The sequence below is a fragment of the Sander lucioperca genome, chromosome 1, assembly GCF_008315115.2.
Source record: "Sander lucioperca isolate FBNREF2018 chromosome 1, SLUC_FBN_1.2, whole genome shotgun sequence".
Lineage (NCBI taxonomy): Eukaryota > Metazoa > Chordata > Actinopteri > Perciformes > Percidae > Sander > Sander lucioperca.
Genome location: NC_050173.1, coordinates 4,430,059 through 4,449,760, shown reverse-complemented (window position 1 = coordinate 4,449,760; position 19,702 = coordinate 4,430,059). Strand labels below are relative to the sequence as shown.

The 19,702-nt window shown below is 40.6% G+C and overlaps 1 long non-coding RNA gene across 1 annotated transcript; it reads right to left on the bottom strand.

Annotated features, from left to right (window-relative positions):
- Positions 1-1,116: 1,116 nt before the first annotated feature.
- LOC116048031 lies at positions 1,117-18,666 on the bottom strand. Its single transcript, XR_004104555.2, has 4 exons — positions 18,529-18,666; positions 13,504-13,508; positions 5,846-5,851; positions 1,117-1,128 (listed from the first exon to the last, which is right to left on the bottom strand). It is a non-coding gene; the product is annotated as an uncharacterized LOC116048031 (long non-coding RNA).
- Between the last annotated feature and the right edge of the window lie 1,036 nt (positions 18,667-19,702).

Below are 19,702 nucleotides of genomic sequence, written 5' to 3'. Positions count from 1 at the left end.
ATTGGGCGAGATGAGAGCGAATCGCTGAGGCAAGCGAAACAAAGTTGACGAAAGTTTAACTTTATTCAAATGAGGACCGCTTGAGAACCAATCAGGTCCGCGTGTTTGTGTTTGGAGGCGGGATAGTTAGTCAGGGCACATACACCACTAAATAGACCACTGTATATGTTAATTTAAACACTCAAACTTTTTTTTCAGCTAGCCGACAGGCTAATCGCTAGCATGTTCGGACATTGGATTTCATTGTAAGCCTAGCCAGGCAGCTAGGCTACTTGTGCATTTGTTTGATTACATGTTTTGTTGGCGAACATTGACGCTTGTATCAACACAGATTTCACAAGCTACAATAGCAATGATAGCTTGTTAGCAAACTACCTGCTAGCTACCTATGCTACCTAGCTTCAACCCTCTCTGGTAGCTATGCTTTATGTTGAAAATATAATGACATGAAAAATGAAAATTGGTCATTACATTTCATATGAGCTTTAACGTAAGAATAGCAACATAGCACCTTGATTAAATATCACGGATTTGTATACAGGTTTGCATACACAGGTTGGATTTGCGCTAAAGCAGTAGAATAAAGAAAGAAAACCTGCACTTAACCTTTTCACTGGAATTTTGTATTCATAGTTGGACAGATATCGTGATGTATCATTATAGGATTGTCTAGCAATATATCGACAGAGGTAACGAAGTAGAACTACTTCACTACTGTACTTAAGTACTAAAAGGCTATATCTGTACTCTACTGGAGTATTATTTTTTTTTCTCCTACTTCCACTTTTACTTGAGTACATATTTTCGATGAGTTTAATACTTTTACTCCGATAAATTATTTATGTGCTGCATCGTTACTCGCTACTGTTGTGAATTCGTCACGCTACGGAGACTGTGTAGGTTACAGTGTGTGTACGGCTACGTTAGTTACATACGCTAATTACGTAAGAAATCCCCGAGATCGCTTCGTGTTTCTTTTCATTACGGTCGCCTGTTCAGAAGTCAGAGACGTTGTAAGTTTGTACTCTTTCTATTTAGCTATTGTTAAGCTATTCCTGAGTTGTTTCAGTCTGCAATGAGTACTGAATGTTAACCGTTTCAGCCTGTGATGTGAAGCTGCTAGTTTATCTGTATTTTGCTAGCTTGCTAACGTTCCACTGTTCATCACACGTTACTAGCTAGTGTGTGATACGTTTTTTGGGGCTTTAATCGTTACTGTGCTGGAGAGGATGTTCATAATATATTTAATATTTGTTAATTCTTTTGGCTACAGCCAAAGGAATTGTGAGTGTCCTTTAGGCTAAACATTTGACATTCTATAAACAATATGATATTCAAACTTTTGACTGCTTTCTTTAATAACTACATAACACAATACTTGTACTTTTACTTTCAGTACTTGAGTAGTAAATTTTAAAATAAACTACTTGCAATACTTAAGTACATAAAAATGTTGAATACTTTAGTACTTCTACTTAAGTGTGGTGCTTAAAGAGCACTTTAACTTCTACTCAAGTCACTTTTTTGATAGAGCACTTGTACTTTTACTCAAGTATGGGTCCCTAGTACTTTATACATGCCTGTGTATCGATTATCGCAGAATCGCTGTAATCATGATATTATCGGTATCGTGAGCCATGTATCGCGTATCGTATCGCGAGGGAACCTGTGATTCCCACCCCTAGAAGTCAGTAGGTGCCATTTTATTCAGCAGCTTTAATTCAGAGACTTGAATTACAGTAAATCATAATTCTATTGCTATTATACTTTCTTCAGGCAAATTAGTGCAATTTTGTAATCCTAATGAAAACTGTAGGAATAACAATATGGAGTTAATGCAACAATAGTCTGGCTTTGTCAGATCTTCCTCCACAGTGCTGCCAAGTAGGGTCTGGCTAGTCAACACAGCATTCTGGGATGGGAGAAAAACCAATCACAATTGTCTTGGGCCGGACAGAGCCACAGTGCCGCTGCAAAATAGCCTCGGGAAGGAACTTGTTTTGGTGGAACATGTGTACGTTCAAAAGTTGTTTTAGTCGTGCAACAGAAAACTCAGATTGGACAGATAGTCTAGCTAGCTCTCTGGATTTACCCTGAGGAGATCTGAGGAGCAGGAGCATAGTCCTTATAAATCCACAGGAGTTTAAAATTCCAACACAAAGAAAGTGGAAGGTAACGGACATCAGGCTGAAAAGAGTGTCATCCGGCGGAATTTCTGGCAGCAATGGAGCAATTCCGGAAGTGGAACGTCGTGGATATAGACTACTGCATATATAAATGAAAGCTAATGATTTCGATTGCAACAAGTCTTGTTTCTTTTTTCTACCAAAATTTCACAACTGAGCCATGTATTCAAAAATATTTTTTTAAATATGATGATTAAAACTCAAATAATTTGTGTCTGCAAATATTAAGTTGTAAGGTTGCATGTGTGCCTTCTCTGCAGCATAAGGGGCCTGTATGTCTGATATGTTGGGTGCCACCAGAAGAAATCTAATGGGCTGTGTATTTACACTCACATTGAATTTTACATTTGATTTTCTTTCTTTTTACTGTAATCTTTCTTGTAGTCTTTGCATCTCCTGCATTATCTCTTTCTAGCTACTTCCTCCCCCTCCCACTCTCTCTGTCTGATGTGCAGAGAGAAAGTGTGACGCAGTTCTCCATTAACCTTTGCTGAAATGTCAGGAAGGATCTCACTCACTCACACTGGCGACCACATGCATACTCATTTACACACACACACACACACACACACACACACACACACACACACACACACACACACACAAACAAACACACATACACACACACACACACACACATAAACAAAATGAAGTGGATGTGCACAGCGTCCAATCATGTTGTGTCATTAAATCATCATCATGTCTCAACTCACTCCTACAAACTCAGTGCCTGAGGAGGGGTGCGGAGTGGTGATAGTGGGGGAGTGACAGCTCAGAATGGTGAAAGAGTTGGGAGGCTGTTTGATCAAGTCTGCTGGAGCCTAACTGGAAGGAGGGGAGCAACAGGGAGGAGGAATGAGAGATAATGCTGAGAATGAGGGAAGAGAGGCATGAGATGGGAAAGAGGAAGGATGAAAGGGATGTGACTGAAAAAGAGAAGAGGAGGTAGGGAGGATGAGACAATAAGTGAGTTTCCATACGCCTTTTTTTATGCACATTTTGTCTTTGTGCATAAAAAAACACAGAGGAGAAAGTGAGAGGAAGCAGAGAGGACCAAAAGGAGAGGGTTAGGAGATGGAGGAAAGACAATGAACAACGTAGGAAAGTGGGAAGGTGGAAAGAGCAAGGAAGATGGGTAATAGGTAAGGGGAAAGAGAAGGAAGGTGAAGTGATGAGGAAGGAGATAAAACAGTTTGTTAAACAGAAGAAGAAAGGAAGAAGCAAAGGATGAATACAAAGTGAAAATGGGAAAAATGAGAGGGAAAAGGGAAGATGGTGGTGATGGCGCAGTGGATATGACACATGCCTTTGGTGTGGGAGACCTGGGTTCGAATCCCACTGCAATACATCAACCAATGTGTCCCTGAGCAAGACACTTAACCACTAGTTGCTCCAGAGGAGTGTGACCTCTGACATATATAGCAATTGTAAGTCGCTTTGGATAAAAGCATAACATGTAAGATATGACAAAGTGAGACAAACAAGACTGTAATGATAAAAAAAGACTGCAGTCAGACGGTTGGGAGGAAAGGAGGAAGAAAGGAAAGCTACAGTGTGAGAATGGAGTAAACCGGTAGAAGGAAAAGAGCATAAGGAAAAGGTTAAAAATGGGTACGAAGAGAAGCACAAAGGGTGGAGAGATGACTAAAACCGGGGAGAACATTGAGGCCCGTTTCATCACAGGACCCCTGAGTATTTAGATAAAAGCCAGTTAGCAGCTGGCTGCAGATTAAATCTGTCACTGTCTCCAGTTTGACTGTGACAGGGAAGGGACTGCATCATGCTTACAAGACGGTTTCATCATATCCAACACAGAGTTTGGTTATGATTATCAAAGGTGTTTTCTCTTTACAACCACATTGCCACCAAATGTCTCACAGACGTATGATTGCCTCTTCTCCTGGGATTAAAGCCACCATCACAAGGCATCACTTTATTTTTTCTCTCTACTGCTGCCGCATTTAAATATGCCCACAGGAATCATAAGCAGTACACAGTATCTCAAGCTGGTGACAAAGCACACAATTTTTGAGTCCACTGCTGCAATAATTTGGCTTGCTGAGTGTGTGATGTATATTATTTTCAAAGACTCGTTGGTCTAATTATTGGTTCCCAGCCTAATCCAATCAAACAATGTTTGAGTGCCTCATCCAACTGACTCAATCAAATGCGCACCACATTGCCACAGAAACTAGTTTAGCAACTTTTTATGGATAACAAAAATGCTGCAGTTAGTGAAAAACATCCTGACACAATCCTGCCAGTACACTGTGCATGGAAATGTTAAGTTTCTCCTCTGATTATGCCAAGTACAAGGAGCAAACATTTACATGTGCAGCAAATATAAAATTTAAAGTCACAATAGAAGATTAGAATAATCACAACATAGAAAAAAAAACCATTATAAAATAGCAAATACAATATGTACAGAAGGTAAGTGATAGACAACACAAAATTGTGTGACACAATATGTATTGAAATATTCATGGCAGATACAGTGTATATGCGGATGTACAGTACTTGTGGCAGGCACCCATGGCATTAGGGCAGCAGGAATGCTCCATTTATTATTCAAGTAAATGCAGGTGTACAGCATTTTCCCTGTTCTGACCTAAAGGGCCAACGTGCAGGCCCAAGGCATTGTCCTCATTAGGAATTTTGATGACCTGAGGAAATAAGCTCCTTCTGTAATTCTCTGTCTGGTCTTCAGGCTACTTTTCCCTCACCACAGTTGTAGGAAGATGCCATTGTTAGGGTGGGTGGGGTCCTTGATGATTTTCTTTGTCTTGGGCCTTTGTGAACCATTTTCTTTATTTTCTGAGGCCACTAGATGGGGGTCTTGGTTTAAAGAAAAGGCTCAAGGAATTGCAATTCAGTGTGCTTTGTTGAACTCAGAGCGCTATCTAGTGGGCTCAGAAAATAAAGAAAACGGTTCACAAAGCTTCATTTGGCCATCACTACTTGGACCAACCACCAAGTAGCCGACCATCATGCACAGCTTCAGCTTCAAGTCTGTTCCCTACACCGATGTGTCTTAGTAGAAATGGCTCATGTGTGGAGCCAGGCCATCAAGCTACATTAGGTAATCAGAATCCGATTTGCATCACAGATAATTTGGACATTGATGAAATTAAAATGCTTTTGATTTACAAAAGGAAATTTGTAAAATATGAGTGCAGACAAACGATTACATTTGGGAAATGATATGGCCTCCAAATCAGTGAGGGAAATTGTCAATAGAACATATTTTATTTATTTCACTATATTGCCTGCATAGTCGCTGTTTCCCTCTGCCTGCATAATGTGCGTATGCATGAGTCACAGTTTCCTAATTGTACAAACACTTCCTTGTCTAGTTTTATTTTCTATAAATCCCAGTTTATGCCTAGAAAGTGGCATACGCACTTTTTTGTGTGTACGCAATGATGAGGCCCCAGGTGATGATGTAAATCATGATGTTGGAGTTGTGTTGGGTCCGTCATACATACAGTACATGTACAAGCAGTACAGCTGGGGAGTCCTTGTGTTCAAAATGATGGTTGATTGTGATGTGTGACTGCAGTATCTGGGGTCTACAGAAAGTTAGAGATGGTGCTCTCTGTTCAACAAAGGGTTGAAAGCACATTGAATTGCCATTCCTTAAGCCTTTTTCTTTAAACCAAAAGCTTAATCTAGTGGGCGCAGAAAATAAAGAAAATGGTTCACGAACCTTCATTTGGCAATCACTACTGAAAGTCAAAGTCCTAACTACATATGGAGGTGTAATGGCATCATCGATGAATCTGTATCTAACTTTCGGTGACCAAGTTGCATTGTGTGTAGGCACCAGATTTTGAAAAGGAATTAGAATGTGTGGAATAAAAAGGCCTATATCTTGTTCTGCTGCTCTTTTCTTTTTACATTGTCCATCATGGGTCAAACAATGTTGTAGGAGTGAAATGCTAAATGGGAGTACTTAATTAAACATGTAATTGCCACAGGGGTAAGTACAATAGGGTGGTAGTCATTTTGGCAGCCTTGTTAAGATGTATTGGGCATTGGGATGATGATGGATCTCTTTGTGTTTGGGTGTGACAAACTAGGTCAGAGAATACCAGTCAGCACAGGCACAAAGGCTAAGACTAGAGATACCCTACATACATTATATCTGTCTGATCTCCTCTCTCTTATTTCCTGTTTGATTTAGCAAGTAAACATTAATTCAGTGCAGTAAAATAGTTTCAAAACTCTTCTCATTACCTCAGAACGCTTTGATGTGCTTTCCCTGCAGCCATTGTTGTTCTCAATGACATTTGTCACCACTATATCCACTGCATTAATTTCACCCCACTCTCTTGGAGTATAAATAGCTGCAGCATCTATACATACATACATACATTCATATGCAGCTCTGCATTCAGCTGTTTTTATATTAAGGCCATATTCAACTTTACTATCACTGTATTAGAGATGCTAATTTATATTATTCTGGATCAACGGAAGTACATTTTCAGGATAATTACCTGATGCCATGGCTCACACGCCGGATATCCCTCACCTTCTGCTCTCTGTGTGTTGCCGTTCTTAAACTTTGTTCGCTACCGGAAACAACAACCTTCGAGCTAGCAACATGCTGAAAAATTTTAAGAAAATCTGGATCGTGCAACAAGCCAGGCCTGCTTGGTTCTTTCGGGGAATGATTGTAAAGATTAACAAAGAATATGTTTACTGGAATCACTGCCTTGGGCGCAGAGATATCACACAACACCTGAAAACTCCCAACTTCCATCAATATACCGGCGTGAATAATAGCTGGCTATTTTTCCTACAGTGAATGTCGATGAACATGGCAGATTTTGTGAGAGACGAAGAGGATGACTTCTCAGACAGTCAAGATCCAGAACCATACCTCTACGAACCAGAGTTTTCAGAAGAGGAGCTGCGTGCTTTGGAATTAGAACGACAGGAGGAGGAGGTTGCGGTCGCTCAACAGCCTGAGGACGTGAGGAGGAGAGCCAACACGAGCTAGTGGTGTTCTTGTGGGGGAATATGCCAACCTATGCCAACTGAAATAGAGTGTCTGTGCTGTGGCGACCGGGACAAGGTACTGCCATCAATGACCAGGCTCAATGTGTCAGATCAAGATGAGCGTTCCCACATGTGTGTCACAGCTCCCGAGGATTTCTCAGCGTTGATCCATCCTGCGGTCCTCGACTTTTTTTCCCCGTGTGATAAAGTCAACTGGAAAAAACGCCCCTCGCTGAATGGACCCAATGGACAACTGTCCACAGAGCAAGTGATTATTGTAAACATTTTTCATGGTTATTTTACGGGATAGATCGACCCATATTAGACCTGTACTCACACAGAGTTTCTGTTTTCACAGGCAATATAGGTTGGTGGCTTATCGTGTTGTGCTGGAATGGGACCTGGAGGGAGAGACATTGGGCAGAGGAAATCGAACACCATTGCCATTGTGTGGTTGTAGCTATCTGTCAAAAGAGGCAAGAGGCAGAAGAAGCAATAAATATGATGTAAATTAATTATTGAAATAAAGATTTACTTTCATGGACAAAGTATTTGTGAAACCTTTCATCTGTTTACTTGATCTAACAAACTCTGGTAATGTGATAAACGTGATAAAACGAAGAGATTTACTATAGAAGTACCACATCTAAGTCTATGTGCATGCTGATTAACCAAAACAGAAGAGAAAACTGTGAAATCCTGTTATTTATTATTATGAATAAACATATGACAATAAAATGACACAATTATGACTGGGAGAAGGCACTGAAAGTCTACAACTAATTTTTGAATCTGGATGTGTGGCCTTCTATGACGTCCTCCTTGCTGGGTTTTGGAAGGAGGCCAATATTTGCTGCCAGACACCGGACTTGGATGTGCGATGATGAGTCTTTATATTTGATAGAGGGGTCCAGTCTTCTTTTAATAATTTCCTCCATAAGGTCATCTCTGAAAGTTTGGGTTGTCTTCGTGTAAATAGGTCTTGCAATCTTGTTTGGACTGCTTTTGGTACACAATGTTGTGTCTTTGGAGGCCTGAAATTAAAACGTCATGGATGAGTTCAAATAATTTGGTCTGTCAGATATCCATTATCATTGGCATGTTATACCAGAACCAGCATTGTTACATTCTAAAACATTAATTTGGTCAGATATACAGTAAGTCAAGGCCAGATATTATTTTTAAATCAGTACAGACATCTTTATTGCTGAAATGTGAAACGTGGTTCAGGTTCTACTTTATCAGAGTTCAAACCTCATTTACCTTCACCTTTTCAGATGTGAAAAGTAACAGATATCTTCAATTGGTCATAGGAGAACTTATAATTGGCATGTTTTTGTTACTTACCAGCTGCTGTTGCTTCCTGTTTACGTGGTGAGTCATGATTTTCATTATGGTCCATAATGGCCAACATTGTGCGTGCCTGCATGAATTGGTACTCAAAATGCAGGCGTTTCGGCCAGTACTTCAGCAGGGCGTTGTGGAAAACCTTGAGTTGTCCTGGTAAAACATGAATCAAAATTGACAGTAGAAATTAGAAAATGTATACAAGTTACTGAAAGTTGTGTGCATGATCTGTACAAGACTGGAAATAGTCTAAGTTTATATAAGTATAAGTTTGGACTAGGGTAAAATGTAGGCACTGGGAAAGTTTCAGGGCATGCCCCCTCACTTGTCCTCTCAGCCATCGTGTCTACATTGCAGAGTAGGGCCAGGGAAAGTTGAAGTGGAGGGGGAGGGTAAAGATGTGAAGTGCCCCTTTGTGCAGACCAGAGACAACTGAATCTGACATACCTGTATGCTTGAACAGCGTCATTTGCTCCAGATCATTCAGTAGACGCTTGTTCAGCACAACTTCAAAGAGGGCTTTGTAGGCAAGTGAGTCCTGTGGCAACCATTTCTTCTAAAGCTGTTCATCTCATGAGAGGTCAGCGTGGTAGCATTTGTATTCAATTCCGTTTTCCTCCCATCGATGGACACCGCATATGTGATGGAGGATGGACGTCCATCGCCTACGCAACTCCTGATAATTACATTAGAGCACAAGCAGAAATCATTTTAACATTACATTCCTTTCGAACTGAATCTGAAAAAATGCATGCTATAATTTTGTTTGTGTCAACTATCTGTGATTACTGATATCAGTTGCACTGTGCATTTTACATGTATGCAATAAGCTTGTACCTTTTCATCTCCTTTAGAGGAGCTGCAGCTCCACCACATATGGTTGCTCACGCTTCTTACCCACGGAGCAAGGTCCTTGCAATGATTACGGTTAGATCCCATAACCAATTTCTTTTTTATTCCTGAATTAAAACAGAAAAATGTTAGAATGAAAGTGCACTTCAGGCAATGTGCATACAAAAGGTTTTTCTCCTATGGTACCTGTCAAACACAGAGGATCACAGACAACAAAGCAGAATAAGTGTTAGGGGTTGTGGATGATGTTAGACTAATAGACTCACATTTTGCTACATGCCATGGGTCAACTGGTGTGTGATGTAAGGATAGTCCTCTCACATCATCTTCCTGATGGAGGGATGTCTGTCTGTGGTCACCACTTTCACCTCAATCCTGTCATCTAAAAGCTTATCCAGGCCTTTTTTGAAACCCATCGGTTCCATGGCGACAGAATTTTTGGCTTGGGTCACCTAAGCGGGACAAACAGATGATGACATTTTAGACAATATTTAATGAAGGTTTGTGTCCATTATTGACTGTTTTTGTTTGTTTGTTTACCTGAATCAAATCGAACACAACAATCTGGTTGGTAGAGTCATCCATGAATGAATATGTGGTGTATTTGCACGAATGGCCTGGGCTGTCGCTTCTCCCATCCCAACAGACGTGCACACCCTCACCATCCAGATTCTGGCAGATGAGTCTGGCTTTGATGATTCTTTCTTGCTTCTTGTAGGCTTTGCTGATGACAGGAGTGAGGTAGCTTGACTGTATGTTGTAGAATGTGGTTTTGTGGGGTAGCTGAAGATTCAATAGCCCAGCCCAGTCAGCAATGTCTGTGTATGTTACACCTGTGAGAAGTGTGGCTGCTGCTGAAAGGAGGTTATTTTCAGCCATTCCCCGAGTCAGTGTTGGGGAGTAACGGAATACATGTACTGGCGTTACGTATTCAGAATACAAATTATTAGTAACTGTATTCCGTTACAGTTACAATTTAAATAGTTGTTTAAAACATTGTTGAAATCAATGGATTACATGACGATACTTCTCTATTTCACGAGTTTATTCACTCTCTGAATAGATTATGGAAACTCCATGCATTTCCCAGAAGCCCCAATATGAAAATGAAAAAAATTAGCTATTTGCATGATCACTGATAGAGGTAGAGATGGAGCCTGAACCGGCAAAACAGAGCCAGGGCAGGAATGCGTTTCTATCTTGGAAATTCAAACAGCATTTCACATTAAAGAAAGAACAGGGAGAATGAAATATAACTGTGCAGTGCAACCTCTGCTTGCCAGCAACCAACCTCCTTTCAGCGTCCAAATCACTCCACCTCCAACCTGAAGAAGTAAAGTAAGTTTTTTTTTTTAATTAGCCAAGGGTAGTCGTCTGAATCAGAATCAGAATCAGAAAGGGCTTTATTGCCAAGTACGTTGCACATACGAGGAATTTGTCATGGTGTTGTTGGAGCATGTCACACATACAAATATAAGAAGGATAAAAAGATATAAACAATATAAGTATAAACATATACACACAGTACGTATTAATAACGATAAAATAAATTTAAATAAATAGTAAAATAAGTTAAACAGTAGTGAAAAGGGACGCTACAGCAGAGTAGGTACAGTGGCATGAGGAGCCAGAGGTGGGGTGTGGAGAGAGTCAGGATGGATTCCGAGCCTTGTTTAGAAGGCTAGTGGCGGAGGGGAAAAAACTGTTTATGTGGCGTGAGGTTTTGGTCCTAATGGACCTCATCCTCCTGCCAGAGGGGAGTGGCTCAAAGAGCATGTGTCCGGGGTGGGAGGGGTCAGCCACAATCTTTCCAGCACACTTCAGAGTCCTGGTGGCGTATAGGTCCTGGAGCGGCGGCAGATTGCTGTAGTTTCACTGGTCACCTTGCTATTTTATAGTTGACGTGCAACTTTACATTCTCCTATGTGCTGATTTACTAGCTCCAGAGCCGTTGAAAGACCGACTAGCTCCGTTTGACATGCTAGCTAACGTTAGCTAAAATTAGCTCGTGGTAGCAAGACTGCGGTTAGATTTTTGTAGTATGCAGTTCGGGACTACAAATACAAAAATCTATCTGCTTGTTCAGGTACACATTCAGCCAGTTAGAACAGAAGAACACAACAGAATAGGCCTGTTTAGTAAGCTGCATGTGATGGCCACATTCCTACACTTATAAAATGGAATTCAATGTGGAAGTAATCCAAGTATTCAGAATACGTTACTCAGATTGAGTAACGTAACGGAATACGTTACAAATTACATTTGTGGGCATGTATTCTGTATTCTGTAACGGAATATGTTTTGAAAGTATCCTTCCCAGCACTGCCCGAGTATTGGGACATGACTTCCATTCCCCAGTGTGTCCATTGTTGCATTTCCATGTGATTTGTATTCTGCTGGCAATTTTTGTTTATGTTGTGGTTGAGCTCGCACATTGCTACTCCGCAAATTGTACAATTTTGAAAGAGTTCCATTAGCTTGGACTCGTTTACCATCCACTTCCTTTCCTCCCATCCTCCGTGTGGTCCAGACAGGCTTGCTGAGCTTCCTGTGGTAGAGGTGGAGGGGCATGACAGAGGAACTAAACTGATGTCCGCTTGCTCAGTAGCCGGCTCTGATGTCATGCTGACATCAAAGGCAGATGTTGAGCTGATGTCCATTTCAGCGGGATCAATATGGTGTGGTTCCTGTTGGTGACAAATCCACATTGAAATATTTTGTTATTACTCAAATTTGCATTCCAGTGTTTGAGTACAATGCGTTAGTCACCTCACATAAAACAGACTTAGAGTAAACTGACAATCATTTGACTGCTCTATGGCTGCATTTGAACGTGTTACACGTAAATGCCAGCAGAATGACTAAACAATAACTGTAACCATTTCATAACTTCCATCATGGATCATAGATATCACGCAACATGGGCACTCATATCAAAGGTTATGCTCTTTCTTGGACCGCACACAGCTGTCATGGTAGACAAAGACGCAGTGTCCTGCAAAACAAATAGATTTCATGTTATTTAGGAATTTTTGCATTCATACAGTACATGTAACTATAACATGAGAAAGGGTTCATTAGCCTACCGATTGGTGTGTCCATGTGGGTGCAAGGGCAAAACATGGCTTAGTGCATGTTGCTATCTGTGCAGAACTTGTCAGCTGCAAAGGCAATGGAACCTTGAACATGGCAGTTTGGGATTTCTGGGGGGTTGATTGTGGTAAACCCGCAAACAGGCAAAAGGATTCCTCAGGTTCTGGTAGCTCTTGCTGTACATCACTCAGCTCACCCTGATTGATGAATGTCACAATAAATGAAAATTGTTACTCTAAAAATTCAGAAGGCAAAACATACAGGAACAGGATTCAAAAGCACAGGAAAGCAATGTCATATTAGATAGTCATTGCCATTAATTAGAGCAAGTTGAAGGTAGTATCACAGGACTAATTAGGCATTATGAAATTAGAGACCGGACACTATCAGTGTTTCATGTAGGAAGAAAAGGGTTCCAGCTATAATTCAGAGTCACTGCATTAGCTGGGTAGCTGCCTACAGTCTCGAGAGTTAATACCAGTGCTCATTTACTACTCAGTCAACTGACTCACCTTCTCTGATAGGACAAGATCTATAATAGAAACTTTACATAAACAGACTGTTCAGTGCTTTTATCATCGGAAAAAACACTTCATTCAAAGTGGACAGAAAAAAAATTAAACTTCAAAAAAGCCGTCTTGGTTCATCTTTCCACTGTTCCAACGATCACCACTCTGGTTTGGTTGAAATAAACCCTTAATTCACCCATTTACATGTGGAAATATGCTGGCTCTATACACGCTAAAAGGAGATTATTTACATGGAGTCTGGTGGGTTTGGTGATGGTGACTTCGGGGCTGTTTAATATTAAACTAAAAGGATCTTACTCTTGGGGGCTTGTGAAATCCATCGTCTCCTTGTCACATCGCAGACATGCTCTCCTTCATGCTTTATCCATGTAGGGAAACGAAAAAACGGTAACACATCTATACTATGGTTTCCACGACAATCGTGTGAGACACTGGAGCAGTTTTTTTTACACAGCAGGCATTCGAAAATAGTGCGGAATTGCAACAACCTCCTCTGCTACCGACAAACATTGAACACGTGGTGGCCGTGCTGGCAGGTATCCTCCCAAATTGGCGGAAGGGGGCGGGGCGCTGTGTTGTGAAAACATCTCCCCATTCTCAATACCTGCATATCACGTAGACTACACCACTGGTAGGTATACTACAACTCCTGAGTCAACAGAACCAGCCTAACTCAGTGAGAGAAATATAGCTAGCCCTCAGTCATTTCATTACACAGGTAACGATAACAGCGATTTTTTTCAGTCTGGTTGTTCATGTTAAACAGGTTGAACTCGAGGTTATACTAGAGGAGGCAATTTGAACCATACTCTATATACAGCTTCTCAGCTTCTCATCTTACACCTGAATAAAGACACAGATTCACGTAAGGAAGAGTAATAAAAGACAACTTACAGGTGCACTTTGTTTTGCCTGTGCTTTGAAAATGGATGGGTCGGCCGTATCCTTCAGACGTACTACCGTCTTTCTGGGCGCATGTTGCATTTTTTCAACGTAGTCCTCTGGTGCAAAATAGTGCAAACACGATACTGGTTAATTTTGTCGAGAGAGTAGTAGAGATATCCAGAGTAGCTAGCCATTTATTTCTCCGTTCCACATCAATGGAATTCTGTGAAACATGACATTTGTGTATGTCCTTTGCTTGTTCTCACAACCTTTTGCTATGCAGGTAATTACCATGTTTGCTGTAACTGTAGCTGTAACTTCTGAAACTCAACACAATCCAAAAGTGAAGATACTCTGTGCAGGTCACGACGGTATGTTGACGGAAGTTGGGGTTTTTCAGGTGTCGCGTGATATCTTTGCGCCCAAGTACTAGTGCCTCGGCTGTGCTTCGCCCCAATATAGTCCCAAGTAAATATCTGCCTAGAAAATCACCTAGTCTTCAATCTGCATTGCTATTTGTTTTTTTGTTGTTGTTGGCTCACTTTTACTCACGACATGCTAACCTGCAACAAAGGATTCCATTCACTATGCTCAGCTAAGCTAGCGGCGGCGTTGCCGGACTAAGACAACGCATGCACTGAGACAAAAAATGTGTTTGCCCACCTATCTACATCTAGGAGAGACCATGATAAGCCCTATTTCAACAAACGGTGGCATATTCCTTTAAGTTTAAGTCTATAAGTATGCCATACTTAACTGAAATATATTTTTTATAAATTGGCAAGCATGAGATATTATATATTACAACTCAACTCCAGAGGGGGTGAGTAATAATATCTCTAGTATTATTTAATTCCAAGATTATGATAAATGAGAAGAAAATCACATACCTCCTCAATGATACACTCTACTTATACTTTCATAATGGTAAATTTCACACTAGGGATTTTAAGGAGCTCCCACAAGACCGATGTGTAATTACATTTGGGGAAGTGGTTGTGCGTTTTGCCAATGGTCAAGGTCTAATCGATCCAATATTGCTAGTGATGGCCAAATGAAGTTTCAGGCAGGTGGATGTTTTCTTAAAATATTGAAATAGTTATTCTCATAATATTATGACTTTTTTTTCTTAAAATATTGAAATAGTTTATTCTCATAATATTATGACTTTTTTTTCTCAAAATATACAACTCTCCAAAACTTAAAGGTGCAATATGTAATATATTTACTGTATTAAATCCAAAAATGACATCAGATATTAAGGTAACATGCTGAAACACTGTTTTCTGACAAAAATACTAAAGCCAGTATTTTCAAATTAGAAATTTCCCATTCCGTGAAGGAATGTCTGTTTGTGTTTTGGCCTGTGTGTTGGTATCAACTGCCCATTCTGACAGCCAGGGCCAGGTTGCCAGATGGTCTGTAAAAACACAAACCCAGCGCGCTACAAACAACGGCATCAATGGAGATAGATTCTACCCGACCTAAAAAACGTAGGCATGTTTCTAACAGTTGCATGACCAGAGATGTAACAAACCCCGGGTAAATATTGGACATGTATTTGAAAGATGGAGACAGCTTAGAGCCCAAAAGGGCGCAGACTTGGTTAATTTCCTCCTGAACAGGTAAGCATTAGCTTCTGGCTAATTTATTACGGCTAATGTTACTAGGGACGGGCAATTTTAGTCATTTCAAAATTTGTGTACTCACATTGAATTTAATAGTTACGTTACTCGAGTTAGTTACTTGCAAAACAATTGAGCAACAGCCAGTGAAGTGATCCCGACTAGTCACGCCTTAACTGCTAACGTTACCAGAGGACCAGGCAAGTTTACAACATGTAGCCTGTTAGCGCCCGTAGCCAACAAACGGTGGGTGGCTGTAAATCGGTAGAGAGGACCATGAGTTTGCAATATTTTTAGCAGTTGTTTCCGTAATTTTAAGCCGAGGAAGTGTGTCTGTCAGTCGGGTAGAGAGGACGGCGAGGTAGTGGTGGTTTTAGCGGCTGTTGCCATAATTTTAAACCGAGATATGGTGGTTGTCAGTCGGATACAGAGTTCCGCGTGAGCATGGGCTTTTATGACTGTCAACATAGCCAGCATCTAACGTTAGCTACTCTGCTGTGCTGTGGAATAATGTCTGGCTATGTAAGACTAGTGTCTAGCAACATTGATGCAGTGTTCTAAACCTGGCAACATCCGTGAACTTCGAGTCTGGGGAGGAGGGGGCGGGGGAGACGACTCTCTCCAGTATTTAGAATTTGGACTGCAGTAACTATTTTAAACACTAGCTGTCAGTATTACATATTGCACCTTTAAGAGAACACATATGGGATAATTTATATTTTAAATGTGCAGAAAGTTTTGAACATTAGCAGAAATCATGCTGAAACACATTAAGCTATTACAGTCCAGGGCTTTATACATTAATTAAAATTAATTAACGTATCATTGAGGTGAATAAGTGCACATTTAAAGAGGTTTCTTCCCCAAACAGAAGATACAAAAGGGGAGAGAAGCGTAAATCATGCCTACATGTGTGTTGACTCAGCAGAGATTAATGATAAAAGTTAATCTACAGGAGAATAAATATTTGGAAGCAATACAGAATGCCAGAATGTGTATTTAAATTTTGAATTGTCACCTGTGTTTACCTTTACATAAATAAAGACATGTTCGCCATAAATTGATGCAGAAAAGGGTAGAAATAGGTGCATGACAATTCATCACAATGCAGGAAAATAAGTGTTTAATGCTAAAAAATCTCTTAGGGAGGACCCTCTTCTTAATACATGTCCCCATGAATGTTGAAATGAAATGTGTGCGTTTGGGTTGACAGGCCAGCTGTGATTAGGCCAAGTTTTTGTGCCATCTCACCAGGGGTTTGGAACTGGCAACCTTTTGTTAAACTGTTTAAAATGTTGTTTTTGCACAGCCATGGTTAGGCATTGAAATAAACAGTTTTACACACTGGTGACTTTATTGTGTTATACAGTAAAATAAACCCATTGCCTATGAGGACATCTTTATATTTTTTCAAAAACTACATCTTGTTCAAAGACATAGCTTAGTTTTTATACTTACCAGGTCCCACTAATCCCAAATAGCTAGACATATTTAAAACGCATACCAAACAAAAGCGTGGGTCTCAGGAGGTTAAACAGATTGGCTATCTATCTCCATAGTGGACTGTAGTATTAAGTATTAAGTACAATCAGATTGTGGCTATGAGGAGAGATAATGCAAGCACAATTGCCACAAAGGCTGTAAGCAACGTAAAACTAACTTCCTCTCTGTCCACATATACAAGACTACTAACATACAAGTTAAATGATTGAAACACACTCAAGCACCGTTAATAGCCGCAAAGCGGAGCCATTTCATTTCGGGGCCCATGTTATTCAATCTGTCTGGCCACACCGGCTGTGATCAGGCGCGGAGCAGCCGTGCCTGCCCACGCGCGATCGTTTTGGCATCTCCTCTATTTCTTTTGCGAGCAAATGTGTCAAGCCAGACAGGTAATCACATACAGGAAGGACACAGTGCAGCCGGATACTTTACAAAATATCTGGTACAAACAGCCAGGGGCGCGATCAGGCACGAATCTACACTTCATGGCTATTCGCGGTGCTTCAGAATGCGTTGTGTTCCTGGCGTTAGTGTCAAATCTGTTTCCATCTGAAGCAAATTTTTGTCTGTCCTCTAAAGGGAAGGGTATATTTATGTTCAGTAACACCGAGATCCCACCAGGTATAGATGCGCCGCATTCCGGCTAGCCTGTGGTTTTGTTCTGTCCTCCACCGTGGGTCATACCACATCGGGAACAATTCAGAAGTGGAGCATTGTAATTTTTAACTAGTGCAGTGCCCGTTGAAATTTTGCCTGTTTGGAATGGGCCGATTGATGCTCAAGAACCACTTATCCAAACAACTTCACAGCCGACACTGCCCTAATTGTATAGAGTATGTTACGTAGACGCATACGTGCATAGAGTGTGCTAGAGTATATGCATCCCCTCATACATATATATAGACAGACAGAGACTCCATCCATTTTAGTTAAATAACACTGAAAATGACCTGGCTCAAAAAAATTGGTGCCCATTTTAATAATTGTCAATGAGGGAAAATGGATTTTGCAGGATGCTGACAGTTTAAAAATCCCTAACAAAGCTCAGCAAAAGATGAAAAGTTGAGAGTTGTGAAGAGAAGCTTGACTGAAAGACACAAAAGCTTTATTCCCAGTGTTGTCAGCAAAAAAGTCATTCAGGTCAAAAGTGTATAACGAAAGGCTAAAAAGGCTGACGGCTCTTAAAGATTAAGTAGTGAGATGGCTACAATCCTTAGGATTGACCGTTGGTCCTCATCCTGATTCACCAGAGTTAAGTGGGGTCAATCACTTTCAACTCACATTCCACTCATTTGCCATCACTGCAGTTGAGGTACCTTTTCAGGTTGCCTGATATCGGACACAATTGTTGTTTCCATCAGAGCATGTGAGCTGAGTGGAACGATGAGAATTTACACTACTCCCTCACAGAGCTGTTTGTTCCCTCCACCTTTTCACTCAAAGCCACTCCAAGCCGCTGTGCTAAGTATCAATATCACTGGCAGAGCGCGCATTTTAAACGTCAATTTCATAGGCCACGTGTCAAACTTAAGGCCCAAGGGCCAAATCTGGCCCCTCGCAGATTGTGACCCGGCCCACATATCAATTTAGGTTCACAATAAATTTTTGCCCACCTTGTTTTTGTCGCTTTTTCCAACGTTTTTGGCTTATTTTTAGTCAATTTTTACACCTTTTCCAGCATTTTTGTTGCTATTTCCACCGTTTTTGTCGCTTTTTTCTATAATGACTCAGGACTTTTTTTCCAACTTTTTTTAGGGCTTTATGAGGCCAAAACTGTAAGTGAGAAAGCTATATGAGAATGCAATAATACAGTCAAAGATATTTGACTTTTTATAAATAAAAGCATGTCAATAAACTATACATGTCTGACCCTTAGTAAAATTGAGTTTGAAGCTCTTGTTTAGGTGATCATGTTTATTCAACCATAGCAAGCCAAAATTGTGGGAAGCCAAAAATTGTGGGAAGCCAAAATCGTGAATGCGATTAATATTCGATTAATTGTGCAGCCTGGAGTTAAGATTTATTTGTCTGCATTACTGGTCATGAATCTGGTGTCAGTTATAATATTGAATTCCGTTAAATGACGGTTGATACCGGCTCTCAGACTCCTTAGGCTTGAAACGCTGTACTCTCCCCCTGCCTTGGTTGACTGGACAGCAGCATAAAACAACCGCAGGGTCTCATTCAGAGCATCGGCGGTGTATTTCTCAAAGCTGGAGTCCATTTCTTTTTGAACAATAAAATATCTGAGTGTAGTTACTGCCCATTTCGTATTTTGTTTTGTGTTGATCTCATCTTTTTCGTCTTCTGTTTGATTCAATTCTCCTGGTGTTATCTCCTTGTGCCGTTTCTCCGTTATATTTACAATTTTTCTTTCTTCAGCAGCATCCCAGTCATTGAAGTTGTCAAATTCTCCAAAAAGGTTAAAAGAAATAACGAAGTCGCTCATTGTTGTACTAGTATAACGTTACGCTAACTAGATGTAAGTTTGTTACAATAAATTGTAAACGGATACTTTGACTGCCTGTTGCTATGGTTACTCACAGCTGATGTAGCCAGCGCATTTATTTATTAATTTCGAACGGTAAACAGTCAGTTTCACCAGAACTCCTTTAGTAGGTGTCCTACATCACTTTTTTATGGACACCCTGCAGCCAATCAGAATCAAGTATTC